Source organism: Camelus dromedarius, chromosome 2 (genome assembly GCF_036321535.1).
Source record: "Camelus dromedarius isolate mCamDro1 chromosome 2, mCamDro1.pat, whole genome shotgun sequence".
NCBI lineage: Eukaryota > Metazoa > Chordata > Mammalia > Artiodactyla > Camelidae > Camelus > Camelus dromedarius.
In genome coordinates this window covers 109286032-109301940 of record NC_087437.1, presented here as the reverse complement: position 1 = coordinate 109301940, position 15909 = coordinate 109286032, and the positions used below count along the sequence as shown (strand labels likewise).

The following is a 15909-nucleotide window of genomic DNA, read 5'->3' as shown; positions in this document are numbered from 1 at the left end:
TCAACATCTTCATTTACAGAAGACACGGAAGCCCTGTGAGGTGAATGATTTTGCCAGAACAACAGAAGTCTTGCTACATTCAAGGAATCAAGAGTTACAGGTTGAGCAAAATAGGGCTATCATATTGTGATCCAATTAGACCCACAAAAGTCTCTGACATTGGAAGATTTAACAGAGAAGGGCTCATGTTGCTTTCAAATAATTTCTAAGTAGGTCATTTTTGCGTCTTCTAAAGTTGTAGTATTAAATGTAAGTTTTTGTGGAAGATCTTACTTGGAAATTCAATTTAATTCATAAGTACTCAGTATATACCGTGCATGCAGCACTGCTAAGTGCAAGAAGTGTGGTGAGCCATGAAAGTAAATGACAAATAGAGCACCGCCCCTGACACTAAGGAAACCTTAATCTGGAGGGAAATACCAGCTCTAACTGTGCTACCACTGTTGTGATGTGAGCTATAATAGGATGTCAATACAATATTATTAAATCGCAGAGGAAAAGCTGTGTGTTCTGACTGGGAATGGCTTCAGAACTGAACTGACCTTAATAGATTATTTTGCTCACTCAGCAAGTATTGAGTGAGTACTCACTAGGTGTCAGGCATTATTTTTGGTGGTTGGGATGTATCAGTGAACAAGACAGACACCCATCCCTGCCCTTATGAGGCTTACATTCCAACAATGAGTCACGTGTCTAAGAATATGTCAAAGGGGAGGATTCCAGGTAAAGAGAGTAGCAGGGAAAAATTGATGAATTGCGATTATGCCGTCTGGGGAGGCATCTACACCGTTGGAACATAAGTTCCATGTGTATCCATTGGGGTGAAACATGACAATAGATGGGGTGGAAAGGAAACAGTAAGGAATAGCAGTAAATAGTATGTTAGAGAGGTGGGGTTTTATTCTCTAGGCAATTGGCAATATTGCTTCAAGGAAGTGCTCTAATGAGGTTTCTGAAACACCAGGGTACACTATACACTACTGCTATAATTGCTGTTTTAGGGTAATGCTGAGAAAAGCCTGCAGATCTTTGTAAATGCTTCCAGGACTGACTGCACATAGGATTCCCAGGACCACGGGCATAGGGCTGAAACTTCCAGCCTTCATTCGTCTCCACATTAATGTACAAGCTTTGCACTGTGTGGCCCTGCCATGGAATCTAATCTATCACCAGAGTAGCGCTCCATTGATGGAACACTGGCAAAAAAAATAAATTGGTTTGGGGCCATGCTAGGGACTGATGTACTAGATCCTAATAAAGGACCTGTGAGATCTGTGTGACCCCAAGAACAATGATAACAATCAGGATCTTTGGGGACAAATCTATTTTCTCAAGGCAAGCATAGACTCTGAAAAGACTGAGTGGATCTCCTTTGCCTACAATACACCAAAAAGTCTTCTCCCAGAGGGGCCTGTATTATTTCTAAAAACATCTTGGAATATAGGGGTATAGGATCCAATCAGTACATGCCAAACCACATGATGACAGTATTTCGCTAGATCCATACTATACTGAGAGACTTAAGAACATGCAGTTTTTAAAACCCTGCTTATCCTCAAGGACTAGTTCAATCTCCATCTTCTTCTAAAAACTGCACTGATCATACCAGGCATAGCTCTTTTTTCCCAATTCTTTAAAATTTTTATCAGTGACACTCATTTACTTTTCAATTATATACTATACACTTCCTCTACATAGATAGACAGATGATAGATAGATAGATAGACAGACAGACAGACAGACAGACAGATAGACAGATAATGGATAGATGACGGATAAATGGATGATAGCTAGCTAGCTAGATTGATAGACTGATAGATAAGATAGATACCTTAATCATCAGAGTGTGAAGTCCTTCACTGGAATCAGAATCTATAATTGTTTGCTGATTGATGATTGTTTGGTGAGATTATTCAGCAAATACAGGTAATAAAAGTTCTATGGAATTGGCAAGCTTTGAGCTTTGTCTCAGTGATTCCTGGAGTATAGTGTGAGGACCTCCTTCATCAAAACTAAGAGAAGTGATTGTAAAAAAGAAAAAAAAATCAGATCTCTGGCTCTTACCTCAAACAAGTGTCCCACTGATTCTATGCTCATTAGACTTTGACAGCCACTGCACTAATATAATTGATGATGTAGGAAGGGAGTTGGTTTTTCACTGATGACCAGCATAAAGGAAGGCTCTGAGATAAAACAAGGATCATTGCAAAGTAGTTTAGAGTGCTCATGTACCTGTGAGAAGACTGGAGGAATTTCTAACTAGGTCAAGATGATAAAGGAACTGGGTTTTAATTGAGCCTCCATCTGATGATACTCTTCTAGATGCTTTAAAGGATTATCTCTTTCGATCTTTACAACAACTAGTCAAAGATAGTATTAATTTTTGCTGATGGAGCTTGAAGAAGTTAAGTGACTTGCCCATGGTCACCCAGCTAATCCCATGTCGCTTGATCCCAAAGTCAAGCCCTTCCTAATACATCAGGCTCAGACATTAAAACATGCTAACAATTAAAATTAACCATCACTCTATTGAAAGGCATCTTATTTACAAAGCCAGTTTTATGACAATTTTTTGTGAATAATAAGCAAACCAGTGAAGTGCCTCTTAGCAGTATTTTTAAAATTTTAAAATGCAATATGTGATTTTTTTTTTGTTAGGCTGCTAAAATCACATCGATTTATGATTTTATTAAATCTTTCTGTTTTACTTGAAAACTTCTCATTTATCACATGGTTTTCTGAACCACATATTTGTTCTGTCACATATTGCCATGTGATGTGCTTTATAAAAGTCAGGGCATCACTGATATCTCAGACTAACAGAATAGTGGTATTTTCAGCTTGATGAAAAATAAAGAAGACAAAGTACTGAAGAGAGGGGAATCCAGGGGTTATCTGGGAAGAAGGCTCCGAGGGAGGAGACTCATTGAGACTGAAGATAAATTACTTCAAAACATGCTTCACAGTCTTTAAATTTTAAGTCAGCAAAAGTCACCAACATTTACAGTAAAAAGTCAATGAACAGCCACACACAGGCAAATCCAAAACGGAAATCCTAGGAAGTAGGACCATCCTGAGACCCATTTAATCCACCGGTAGATGAGTAAAATGGGGTTTTAAAGAGCAAGAAAGGGCAGTGATAGAGGAAAATTAGAGGCATTTCTACCAACTAGTGTAAAACCAGAAGTTCAGACACTTTCTGTACGTTCCCCTTGCTCTGAACCCTGATAGCCATCAGAATCCTGTGTATCAATTCCAGTCGTCCCTGGACCCCTGAGAAGGGAACTGCACAAAAGAGGCTGAAGGCTTCTTTTGTTTTGACTCAGGCTGACAACACTTTCCAGTTGTGTGATACTAACTTTCAGGAGAGGCTGCTCTGCATAGATGAAGCACAGAAACTGAGAAATGGGATCCTGGGAGCCAGGGCAGAGACTTTTGAATTAAACCCAGCAAGTTGAGTCAGTTTGGTAACGCAGGCTTCAAACATGCCACTGAGTTAGTGGGAAGTCTGATTTAACTTCTTCATGCTGATTTAACATTTTTGTTTATCTTTCCTATTCCATTTATTTTTATTTTCTTGGTTTGAGAATATCTTCTCCTCATGACCCATACAAAGTCCAGTGTGAGGATTTAAAATGGGAGCCACTCATCTTTGTTTCCTTTCTCATGACCTTATTCATAGGAAAAAAGTGTGGTGCAGGAGGAAGACCCTGAAGCAGACCTGGTTCCGAATCCCTTCAGTGCTGCTTACTGACTGTAGGATCTCTTTCCTCTTCATTAAAATGGGGACAATCCTACTTATCTTAGCTGGAAGAATCAAATGAGATAATACATGTAGGCCACTTAGCATTTGTCAATATATAACGTTGTAAAGTTATCAGCATGACTCTCATGTAAAAGTAAATTAGTATGTGCCAAAAATACACTTAACTCCCTAATGACGGAACCAACAGGACAGTCAAGCTGGTTCAAAGAAGAACGAAAGGAACAGTGACTATATAGTCCACCCAAGAGAGGCTAACTGAAATAAGAATGCTGAGTTAGATTTAAAACTGATTATTGTCCTACAGAACAATAAAACCACAACCTTTGAGGTTATCTTTTGTACCAGACATAAATTATTTGTATCTCTATTGGTCAAAAAAGTCTACAAGTTAACGTATAATTGCATAGTCTTGACCCTAAATGATAGAAAATAGGAAAACAAACGAAAGTATAGTCCCCTAGAGAATGAAATCATCCTTGGATCATTGGGGTTAGACAATGATCCCATATGACCTTAAGAGCAATGCAGTCATCCTTTTATTTCATTTCCAAGTTTTAGATAATTTTCTCAACCGTCCCCACTTGTATCATAAATGATCTCTGAAGATTATTCATGTTACAAAAAAAGTCTGGTGTTACTGTATTTGGACCTAATTAATTTACATGGGTGCAGTAAGAGCTTTGATTAACCTCTTTGAGTAAAGCCAGCAGATTCAGAGCATCTGTTTTAAGAAGCTACTAAGGTCAGAAAATTAACATCTACATGAAAATTTCAAAAAGGATCTCTGATTGCATTTTCATAAACTTCTCTTGTTCCACAAATGTTTTTGTGGCTCTTACTGGTATATTAGTTTTCCATTGCTGCTTAAACAAATCACCATAAACTTGGTGGTTTAAAACAATACAAATTTATTCTCTTATAATTCTGAGCTCAGAAGTCTGACACAGGTCTCACTGGGCTAAAGCCAAGATACAGGCAGGGCTGGTTCCTTCTGGAGGCTCTAGGTGAAAATCAGTTCCCTTGCCTTTTCCAGCCCCTGGAGGCCACCTGTAATCCTTGGTTTGTGGATTCTTTCCTCCACCTTCAAAGCTGGTGATGTAGCATCGTTCAGTCTCCTTCTCTCTGTCCCTCTGCTTCTGTCTGTCTGACTTCTCCTGAGTCTCCTGTATAAAGACCCTTGTGATTATATTGGGGCCACCCAGATAATTCAATATGATCTCATTTTCAGATCCTTAACTTGATCACATCAGTAAAATCCCTTTTGCTACATTCTAGGTTCTGAGGATTAGGACATGGACCCTTGGGATTAGAGTCATTATTCCCCCTACCACACAAGGGTAATAAACTAAATCCAAGAAGCTCATCTTCTCAGTATCCCTAGAGTACCTACACATTTTGGTGAATTTCACTCTCTTTAAGGGATCCTACACCTGGTAGATTTCCTATCCTGCCAGGAAATGACTTTCCTTATCACCTGTAAGTCTAAGATTCTGTAAACCTTAGAGCAAATAACAGACCAGTTTCCTGAGAGGGCCTTCTGGATCTTGGTTCTATATATAAAGAACACTTGTTCCTTAGTGATGGGTTTGCGATATCTGATCAAACGAGATTTGTTCTCAGATATGGCAATCTTGGCATGACCTTATTTATACAACCAATGGTTCCAACTGTGTCCTGGTAAAGATAGAAGACAGATGTTTGTTGAATTTATGCAAATAATCACATTGCCATAAAAGCTAGTAAGTTGTTACTGAATTCTGAGGAGGAGGGAGAGTAAGTTACCATATAAAGACTGTGTCATTTATAGGTTACTACACTGAGGGTTAAAGATAAGGGATATCTCCACTTCCTTAACAGAACATTTAAAAACATATCGACAATACTCAAAACCAAATAACCTCAATTAGGTTTCCCTCCACTATTCATTCAATCTTACTTAAGTCTTGTACATTCAGATGTTGGGTCAGCATCCTGGGTTCATAATGTCTTCATAATGTCCACCTAAAAAGAGCCCTGGAAGTTCCGATTCAGTGCTCTGCTACTGTCTCAGTTGTCTGAGTGACATCACCTTAAGCTCCAAAGTCTGTACCAGTAAATCTATTTCTTAAAGTGCCAACAGTAAGAGTATTTGGCACCAGTTTTCCATGAGGCTGTAAGATTCCATTCTTTGAAAAAGGCCCAGTTTCCAGTCCATCGTTTATAGCAAAGTCTTCAAACATGAGGATAAAGCAGAAAACACTTGGTGATAACAAAAGTCTATCTGAGCAGATTACATGGAAGGTAAATTATAAATGTCATGTCTTCTTGTTAAGATCAGATTAAGTACTCCAAGACCAGTTGTCATTTTAAAATAAGTAGAACAAAACTCGTCTAACATTCGTATAGCTTTTGGCATAAACGTATTCACAAAATTAAAATTTGTGCCTTACTAATAAACCCAGCAAAACTGAGCAAACTTTGCCAATTTTTTGACACATTTCTTTGCTTTTATCCAGACTCATTATGTGCAGATACTACACTTCAATGCAAACAAAATTCAGTTCCCTCAAACCTTCTGTGCTACACATACTGATGCTTTTCTGTTCACTATAACTTTTTCTGTAATTTGGTACATATTTTCTCTTTACTTTGTAAACAGAAGTTTATATGCAAAAGTTATGTGCTTGAGCATCCATAATACAACCCCCTAGGACCAAACATTCTTTGAATACATTTCTCAAAGTGGCAAAAATGAACATGTTCATTAGCTTCCCTATAACATATACAAATAATAATATATATAAAGAAATGCATGTATATATGTACATACATATATATGGTGATCAATATGTCAGCATTATCTCTTACTAGAAACTATCCACATAGCCAAAAATTATTCATAAAATAACTTGGTTTAACACTAGCTCATGCTCTTAAATTTAGTAAGGAGCTTGGGAACTATGTTTAAAGTGATACATCACAAAGCATGATTGCTGTTGATATAAAATTTTGTCAGAATCCAATTTAATAAAATGACATACATAACTTTACATCTTCTTAATTTTAAGCATTATGTAGCATTGCTATCTTTTCTAATCAGTAAGCCCATGTATGAAGTTTAGGAAGTTCAGGTTAACTAGTCTCTTCATCAGAAAACAAAGAACAAATCTGTAAAAAAATTTCACTTGAACTATAAATCTTAGTGAAAAAAAATTAGGGGAAAGCCATGAAATGGCATTTTAGTCCTTTTTTTTTAAATTTCATTTTTAAAATCAATTAACTATGGCCCAAGATGCACTTTGGTTATAGAAACTTGGGTTTTTACATAAAAATGTTCCTGAACAAACAATTTCTGATTTTTTTTAAGGACGACACATCAAATACATTAAAACTTCTGTTTGTGTTATGGGAACCCTGGGAACACTAATATAAGCAAGCAAATATGTAAACAAAAAAAGCAATCCTTTAATTTGTAAGGTTTTATAATCTAAGTTACTTATATTTTCTGGAAGAAGAAATAAATGTCACACTCACACAATGAGGGGAAAAGACTTTTTTCATCTCCAGACACAGGACACAGGACAGGACAGAGTCACTGAGGGCAGAGGCTTCAGTTCTATAACCTTTGCCATGGGTTGAAAGTAAACATGGAACAAAAATTCATGGGGACAGAATTGAAAGGGTGGTTCTGAGATGCAGTCTCGCTCAAACAAGAGAAAAAGGCTACAAACCAGATCATCAGTTCTTCTCACCGTACAGATGGAGAATAAGATTACCTTCATCTACCTGGCAGATCACCACATAATCAGAATAAAACTTCAGATTCTCAATTATCATTGCCCACAATGGAGAACAACTTGTGTAAATCAGATTCACATACACACAGGGTGCTCTCCTGACTGTGTTCTCCAAGTACCCACTAGTCCCTAGACCTGGTCATGGCCCAAACCAGAGGCTTCTGGAGCCCAGAGGGCACCCTTGACTAAGCAGTGGAGATGATGCTGGGGAGATGGCCCAGGGATCTGGGACCAGACAAGGAGCTACTGGTCCCTGCAGCCAGTTTTGGGGAAAAGAAAATTGCTCAAAGCATGAATTAGGCAAGATATTTTCAGCCTGACAGACTTGAGAAAAACTCTGAATCAAAACACAGAATTGGAAGAAAATAAACAGAAAGAAAAATACAACAGAAACAGAGAAAAGCACATTCTCTCTAGCTCTCAAAAAAAAAAAAAAGAAAAGAAAAGAAAAGTCTGTCTCTCAATAGAAAACAATTTCCTCCCTGTGCCAAACGAGAATGGCTGTGTCAGGGAAAACTCTAGGAATGGGGCCTTTATCTTCTTTTATATATTTAAGTCCCTTTCAGGGAAAATGATTAAAATAAATCATTTTAACTAAATGAAGATAAAAACTGACTATTACAACAGCCTAGAGTTAAATGCTAACCACTTACTTTCTTGATACTAAAATATATATAATTTATTCAGAAAATAAATATCATCTTGAGAAAGAGAATACAAATAAGACATTAATGAAAACTTTTTTTTCTTTTTTATCTCTTGATTTTTGTCTGTTGGCCATCAAATAATGTGTCTGATAAGAGAAAAGAAAATCACACCATTTGATACACTTGCTATTAAGCAGTTGCTGTCAAGAGGTCTAACGCAGGGTAGAAATTAAAGCTATTTCCTAAAATAGGGACAATAGTTTAAGTATTGTTTTCAGTTAAGTATACTATAATTGTCCCTTGTGCAAATGCTTCTACATAAGGCAAGTAAATGGTAATTATGACTAATATAATTATATATCATTATCTAAATTGTATATGCTTCAGCATTATCCCAGAAAATGGATTCCTTATGGATTTTATTTATCATATCCAGGAATTAGTCACTGTCTATTCACCCTGATCAATAATGCATTGGTGATTTAATAAATGCTTGTCAACAATTAGTTTGGGAAAAAACATATACAGAAATATTCATCTAGGGATGGGAAGCAGAAAGACACAGGTAATTGCAGCAGTTAGGAGAACTTGGCTTTGAAGGTCAAAAGATAGTTCAGTAAAGAACCAGGCAGGGAGTCTTTGTAGACATCTGAGGCAGGGAAGGAAGCACTGTTAGAGCATGAAAAGGGGACTCTTGCCACTTGGATAAGCAGGGAAGAGAAACGAGAGGTGGGAATTACTCTGCTCCAGTGACTGGAACACTGAATTCAAGAATAAAACTAGTGCAACAGATTCTAAACAAAGGGGCACAATAGATTAACTAATTGGAAATAAAACTGGATTTCTGAACTGGGTTTTAAGATCCTACTATGATCCATGTGCCATATTAAAAGATAAATGCTACCAATTTCTGTTCATTTTTAGAGAGCTCCATAAACTCTGGACAATGTGTTGAATTGACTCACAGCATGACCTCCATAAAGGAAAAGTTGCCTTTAGGAAAAAGCTTTCTGAAAATCCTATAGAGCTTACTGGAGATAACTACCTCCTTCCAAACATGTCAGAAGAAAGGTTAGAACCATACATTTTTAAAAGCATGAAGAAGAGGTTTGAAAATTGACTTAGTCCAAACCTTTAACTCAGTAGAGATTTCCACTGAACCAAAGTCATAGATAAATTGTTCTCCACTCTCAGGTGGTTGTTATCACCTTAATGCAGTAGCTTATTTACTAACTCTCAGTTAACACATCAGTGGATGAAGCCAGCTTTTGACTTGCAAAATAAAGAAAGGAGTGACCCGAGTTCAAAAAGTAGAACTGGGATGTGATGAGGAGGAAAAGGAAGTTGCAATTTTGGGAGATGTACTTAAATACACACAATAGGATGCTCCCTACTTGCCTTCGATATTGATTTTTTTTTTTTTGTCTCAGTGCAGAGAATGTGATTACTTATATCTCAGAAAGTGTAACAACAGATGCTACTATTGACCATAAAAAATATGCCATCCTCTTTTTAAAGCTAGTATTAATGTTTGGGATTATAGTCTGTCTTCCTTGGCCATAAACTCTGAAGGCAAAGTTTTAGGTTCTGAAAATGCATTTCTCTTTATGCATCACAGCACTTTAACTCACATCTTGTTTGGCCATATAAACAGCTCGGTTGAGAGTTGTAGGCTTTCCCTGTCCACATATCATTTTCTGACATTAATTTGATTTAACTTCCAGCATTATCAAGTGATAACATGTACTTCTGTCATGATAGCCATTCCATCTGAATGGTACCTAGAAAAATGTTTTGTGCTAGTTGTGTTTGTTCCCAACAAGTTGATTCCATAAAATACTCTCTATGTAAGAATTTTAATAGCAATGCTTTCTTCAAGAAAACCTGTCTATCCTGCTATCAAACTCTTCCTATTAATATTTAATGTTGTACAAGTTATTGGGACAGGGAGATGAAGGAGCTATGCCATCCCTATGTTCTTATGTAGACACATGAATGTTTCCATAAATTTTGTTCTCTGAGAACTACCTGCTGGTCAACCTCCTGTTTACAATCTTGACTTTCTCTGAGTCATCCTCCCCAGTTCTGTCAAGATGATCTCCCTCTAATGTACATCTGCCCATGAAAATCCTAGTCTTGAAACCTTCCAGTGATCCCCAAATGTCTATAGAGCAAAGTCCGAGCATATTAATATGATTCACAACACCTTTTACGAACAGACATCTACTTGCCTTCCCAGGCTCATTTCTCATCATTCCTGACCTCTCTATGGAACCATGACTAATATAATTTATTCTGTATTTCATGATTTTACTCAGGCTGTGAATCTTTGCTTGACCAACTAGTTTCTAAGCTTTTGAGAGCTTAGGCATTCTTTCTTCCAAGAATGTTCCATTGGGGCTTTGTCTTTTTGCCATTGGAGTAAGTAGAATCCATACTTCTTCCTTCAGTTACTGTGTGCACATTTTTATCCTCACACTTAGGTGCTTCATTGAAATATATTAATGTGTGCTTGTTCCTACTAAACTGTAAACTGCTAGGTTCTGTATTCCCAGATACTTTCTGGCACTGAGAAGATGAGAACCAGGAGCACCAACGATGGAAGTCCCAGTCAGCTCGGTCAGGCAGAGAAAGCAAACTTTCTCTTCCTCTGTCTCTTTGTTGTTTGTCCTAGTCAGGCTCTCAGTGGATTAGATAATGCCTGCTTACATTGGGGAGGGCAATTTGGTTTATTCATCCATTGATTCAAATAGAAACACCTTCATAGTCACACCCAGAGATTATGTTTCATCAGGTAACTGAGCATCCCATGGCTCAGTCAAGTTGACACACAAAAAAATCAACCATCACAACTTCAAATGTAAAACCAAGGTTTAAGCTCCTTTATAGGTGACATAAATCCATTATGTACTTTATATGCTGAAGGAAATTGCATGGTTATGGAATTGTACTTTGGGACAATGAATCTAATGTTGATTCATAAAATGAAATACAGAAGAGATCAGAAAAGACTACATATATGAGACCTGACACATGAGGTAATAAAAGCCAAATACTACAGTTATGAATGTGGGGAAGGAAAATAAAAGGGAGTTGTAAAAACAATCACTGCCAAAAGTGTAAATGTTTTCAATGTTTTAAGAATTGTGTTAAGTTTGATTTAAATCTCTCAAAAACCCTGCATTAATAAACACTGAAATCTGAGATAACCCAGTTTCAGGTTAAGTAACTTGCCTGAAGTCATACCTCAGAGATTTAAAACCGGCTCTGTGATAAGCTCATACTCTTTCCACTGCAATGCTCTGCCTCTTGGCCAAATGGGTAAATATATTCAACACTCACATATGGCATGAACAGTGTGGACAGAGTGTAACTCTCAGAATCTTTTTCACATCTTACACGTATCTGATGAATTTGGTGCAGTGAGGAGAGGAAAAACAGCTAAGTGTATACAAATGACTGAGCTCTCCTTTCTCCTCATCTGTAAGGCAACTCAAATTAGGCAAATTTGCCCAAAAAATCACTTTGTGATTGCAGCTCAAGACTCTCTGGGATCACAATTGTTTTTTTAATTTAATGAAACTACCAAAGATCTCCCATGTGAGTTCTGTGAAGGGCAGACTGCTGTGGTTTTTAGTTCTTAAAATGATGTTGATACTTGTAGAAGGCTGAATAGTGGCTCCCCTAAAAGATATCCATGTCCCGATCTCTCTGGAATCTGCAAGTGTTACCTTATATAACCAAAAATGACTCTTTTTTTTTTTTTTTTTTTTTTGCCTACATGATTAAAGGAAAGATTTTTCTTTAAATAAAAAGCATTTATTTCTTACAGTCCGGGAGGCTGGAAGTCTAAGATCAGGGTGCCAGCAGGGTTGGATTCTCCGTGCAAGCTCTCTTTCTGGTTTGCAAATGGCTGCCCTCTTGCTGTGTCCTCTCATGGCTGAGAGGGATTCTTTCATGTGTCTTTTTTCCCAGTTTTTTTGAGAAATAATTGGCATACATCACTGTATAAGTTTAAGGTGAACAGCATGATGGTTCAATTTATATATATTGTGAACTGATTATCACAGTAGATTCAGCTAACATCCACTATTTTATGTTTTTATGATACTAACATTCTTTTTCTACCACTCAAAGAAGTCCCTTTAGCATTTCTTATAAGGCAGGTCTAGTGGTAATGAACTTCCTTAGACTTTATTTGCTGAGGAAAGTCCTATTCCTCCTTTATTTCTGAAGAACAGGTTCACCAGGTGTAGAATTCTTGGCTGACAGTTATTTTCTTTTAATATTTTGAATATGTCATCTCGTTCTCTCTTGGCCTGAAAAGTTTCTGTTGAGAAATCTACCAATAGTTTTATGGAATTCCCCTTGTATGTAACTACTCTCTTTCTCTTGTGGTTTTTAAAATTCTTTGAAAACAAAAACATTAATTTGAAAAGATATGTACATTCCAATGTCATAAAAGCATTACTTACAATAGCCAAGATATGAAAGCAACCTAAGTGTCCATCAACAGATGAATGTATACAGAAGGCTCAGTATATATATATACATACACACACACTCACACATACACTCACTCACACACACACACGTACACAATGGAATATTACTTAGCCACGGGAAAGAATGAAATGCTGCCATTTGTAACAACATGGATGGACCTGGAGGGCATTATGCATAGTGAAATAAATCAGATAGAGGAAGACAAGTACTCTATGCTACCACTTATACATGGAATCTAAAAAAATGAAAACAAATGAATTATATAACAAAACAGAAGCAGATTCATAGAGAACAAACTAATAGTTACCAGTAGGGAGAGGGAAGGGAGGAGAGGTATAATAGGGGTATGGGATTAAAAGATATGAACTGCTATGTATTAAATAGATAAGCAACAAGGATATATTGTACAGAACAGGAAAATATAGCCATTGTTTTGTAATTACTTTAAATGGGGTAGAAGCTATAAAAATATTGAATCACTATGTTTTACACCTGAAGCTAATATAATATTGTAAATTAACTATACTTCAATAAAAAAATGGAAAATACAAATTCAATATAGTTATTCAATTCTTAAGTATAACTTACATGTAAGACAGATAAAAGTCATCAACAGGTAATAAATTATTCTGAAGAGCATCTTATTTCCAGAGGGAAGAAAATGAATATTGTTATAGTTTTCAATTTACAACCTTATTGAACAAATTAGAGTAACATTGATAGTGATTTTTATACATCATTATTAATTTTCTTATATCAGTTGAGATAATGTCTGAAAAGATTGAATTGGTAAAATTGAAAGTGTTTTCTTAGAAACTGTTTCCATAAGCCATCTGCTATGGCTTGGTCCATAGAAATAGAAACCAATGACACAATACACTGTTCAGCTGGTGGCTCTCAATTACGAAAACTTTCATAATTATTAAATGTTATTTTAAATCTTTGTGCTTTATGTTATCTGAACCACTGAAAGTATTGTCTTGAATGTGTGTGTGTTACCATTTTATATACCATTTATATGCACACAGATATATGTATATATAAAACTATCCTATATAGATATATACTACATAGTTAAACATGTATAAAATAAAACATCCTTTCTCTAAAAAAAAATGCTCTCTTTGACTTTTGACAGTTTAATTATAATGAGCCTTATTTGGGTTCAACCTATTTGGGGTCCTTAGGGCCTAATGGATCTGGATGTCCATTTTTCTCCCCAGGTTCAGGAAGTTTGCAGCTACTACTGCTCTAGATATACTTTCTGTCCCTTTCTTTTTCCCCTTTCCTTCTGGAATTCCCATAATGCGAATATTGTTTCTTTTTATTGTGTCCCAAAACTCCCATAGGCTTTTTTCACCTTTTTAAAAATTATTTTTGCTCCTCTGACTGGGTAATTTTGGATGTCTTGTCTTCCAGGTCATTGATTCTTTCTTCTGCATGGTCAAGTCTACTGTTGAAACTCTCTGTTGAATTCTTCAGTTCAGTCATTCTACTTCTCAATTCTGGAGTTTCTTTTTGGTGTTTTGTTGTTTTTTTAAAAAAAATGTTTGATAGTTGTTATTTTCTTATCATACTTCTCATTTTGTTCACGCATTATTTTCCTAATTTTGTTTAGTTCTTTTTTCTTTGTTTTCTTGTAGTTCACTAAACTTCCTTGAGAGGATTATTCTGAATTCTTTGCCTGACAGTTCATAGATTCCTATTCATTAGAATCAGTTATTAGAGCTGTATTAGCTTCCTTTAGTGGTGTCACATTGACCTAATGTTTTGTGATCCTTGATTCCTTACATTGGTATCTGCACATTTGGGTAACTTGGCTCTTCTTCAAGACTTTACAGGTTTGCTTTGGCAAAGACAGTTTTCTACCAGCCAGCTTTGTTTAAATTTCTGGGTGTGTCTGCTGGCAATGTCCTTGGGCAGGTGGAGCCTACTATTATGGTCTATTTTGGGAAGAAGCAACTGTTCAAGCTCAAAGGATAAGGATGAGAATCGTGGCACTGTCTAGGGACAGTTGGATAGGACAGTGGCTTGGTTTCCTACTCAAGTAAGGCCACAGGATGGTCTCTCTGGTTGCCTGATTCTCTGGCCAGGCTTACTAGAAGGTTGCAACTAGGTACTATGTTCAGGAGTAGATGGGGCTACAAATAGCTTCTTTGCCCTGACCGGACAGCACAATGAGACCCAGGGCTTGGGCAACTCACTGGGGATCCAAATCTGTTTAGAGTGTGTAATGATTTCCTGGTCAGGTGAGGCCACCAGCTTTGCTCTGCAGACTGGGGAAGCTATGAACTATGCTTTCTGTTCAGATACCACTGTACACAGTGCTGTTGGACGGGCTACTCTGTGTGCTTTGGTTAGATTCCATGGTCAGACAAGACAAAAGCTGTATCCAATGATGAGTGGAGCTATGAATTAGATTCCTTGTCCAGGCACAGTGGGAGAAGAGGTGCTGAAGCCAGTGTAACTGTTGTCTTAACTCAAGCTGACCCGCACTCCAAGTTCCCTAACCAAACAGGGCTGCTGGCTTTGCTCTGCAAACTATTGGCTTTGCCCACCCACCTTTTGGTTCAAGTGTCACTGGGTCACATAACTTCTAGGAGTTGTCTCTAGCCTTTCTGGTCAGATGGGGTCAAAAAATAATCTTCACATCAAATGGAGCTGTGATTCAGCTCCTTGACCTGATATGGGCAAACTGGACTCTAGGGCCAGCAGAATGTCTCATTTGAGGATCCAAATTAGTATATCTATACACTGCCTATTTCTCTGGTCAGAGTGCACCCCCAACTTGGTTCTTCAGATAAGTGAAGCCTCTGGTTGGGATTACTGCTTGGGCACTGCAGGTGTAAACTTGGTCGGCCAAGATCTGTGGTGGTTGCTGCAGGCCCCTCCCCACTTCTCCATCACAGTCCAATTTCCATTGGTTTAGCCCCACAGATTCCCCTGCCTTCCCTGAGGAGTGAGATCAGAGCAGGGGCTTCTGCAAAGCTACGCACGATGGTGAGAGAGCTGGTTTTCCCCCAGTTTCTCTTTTCCCACTGGAGGAGCCAGAGGCTCAGGGGAGACCTCCCCACATGTTACTATGCTGGCCTGGGGAAAGGGCGGTGCAGTCAACATGTAGATACTTCTCTTAACCTTCTAATGCAGTTTGTCTTGGTCTCTGTGGTGCAGGGAGCTCGCGCCAGCCTCGGCCTTGTGTTCTATGATTCACTCA

At 37.5% G+C, this 15909-nt stretch overlaps 1 protein-coding gene across 4 annotated transcripts in view; it reads left to right on the top strand.

Annotated features, from left to right (window-relative positions):
* GRIK1 (glutamate ionotropic receptor kainate type subunit 1) overlaps window positions 1–15909 on the top strand; it is a 354685-nt gene that overhangs the window by 282386 nt on the left and 56390 nt on the right. The window lies entirely within an intron of this gene.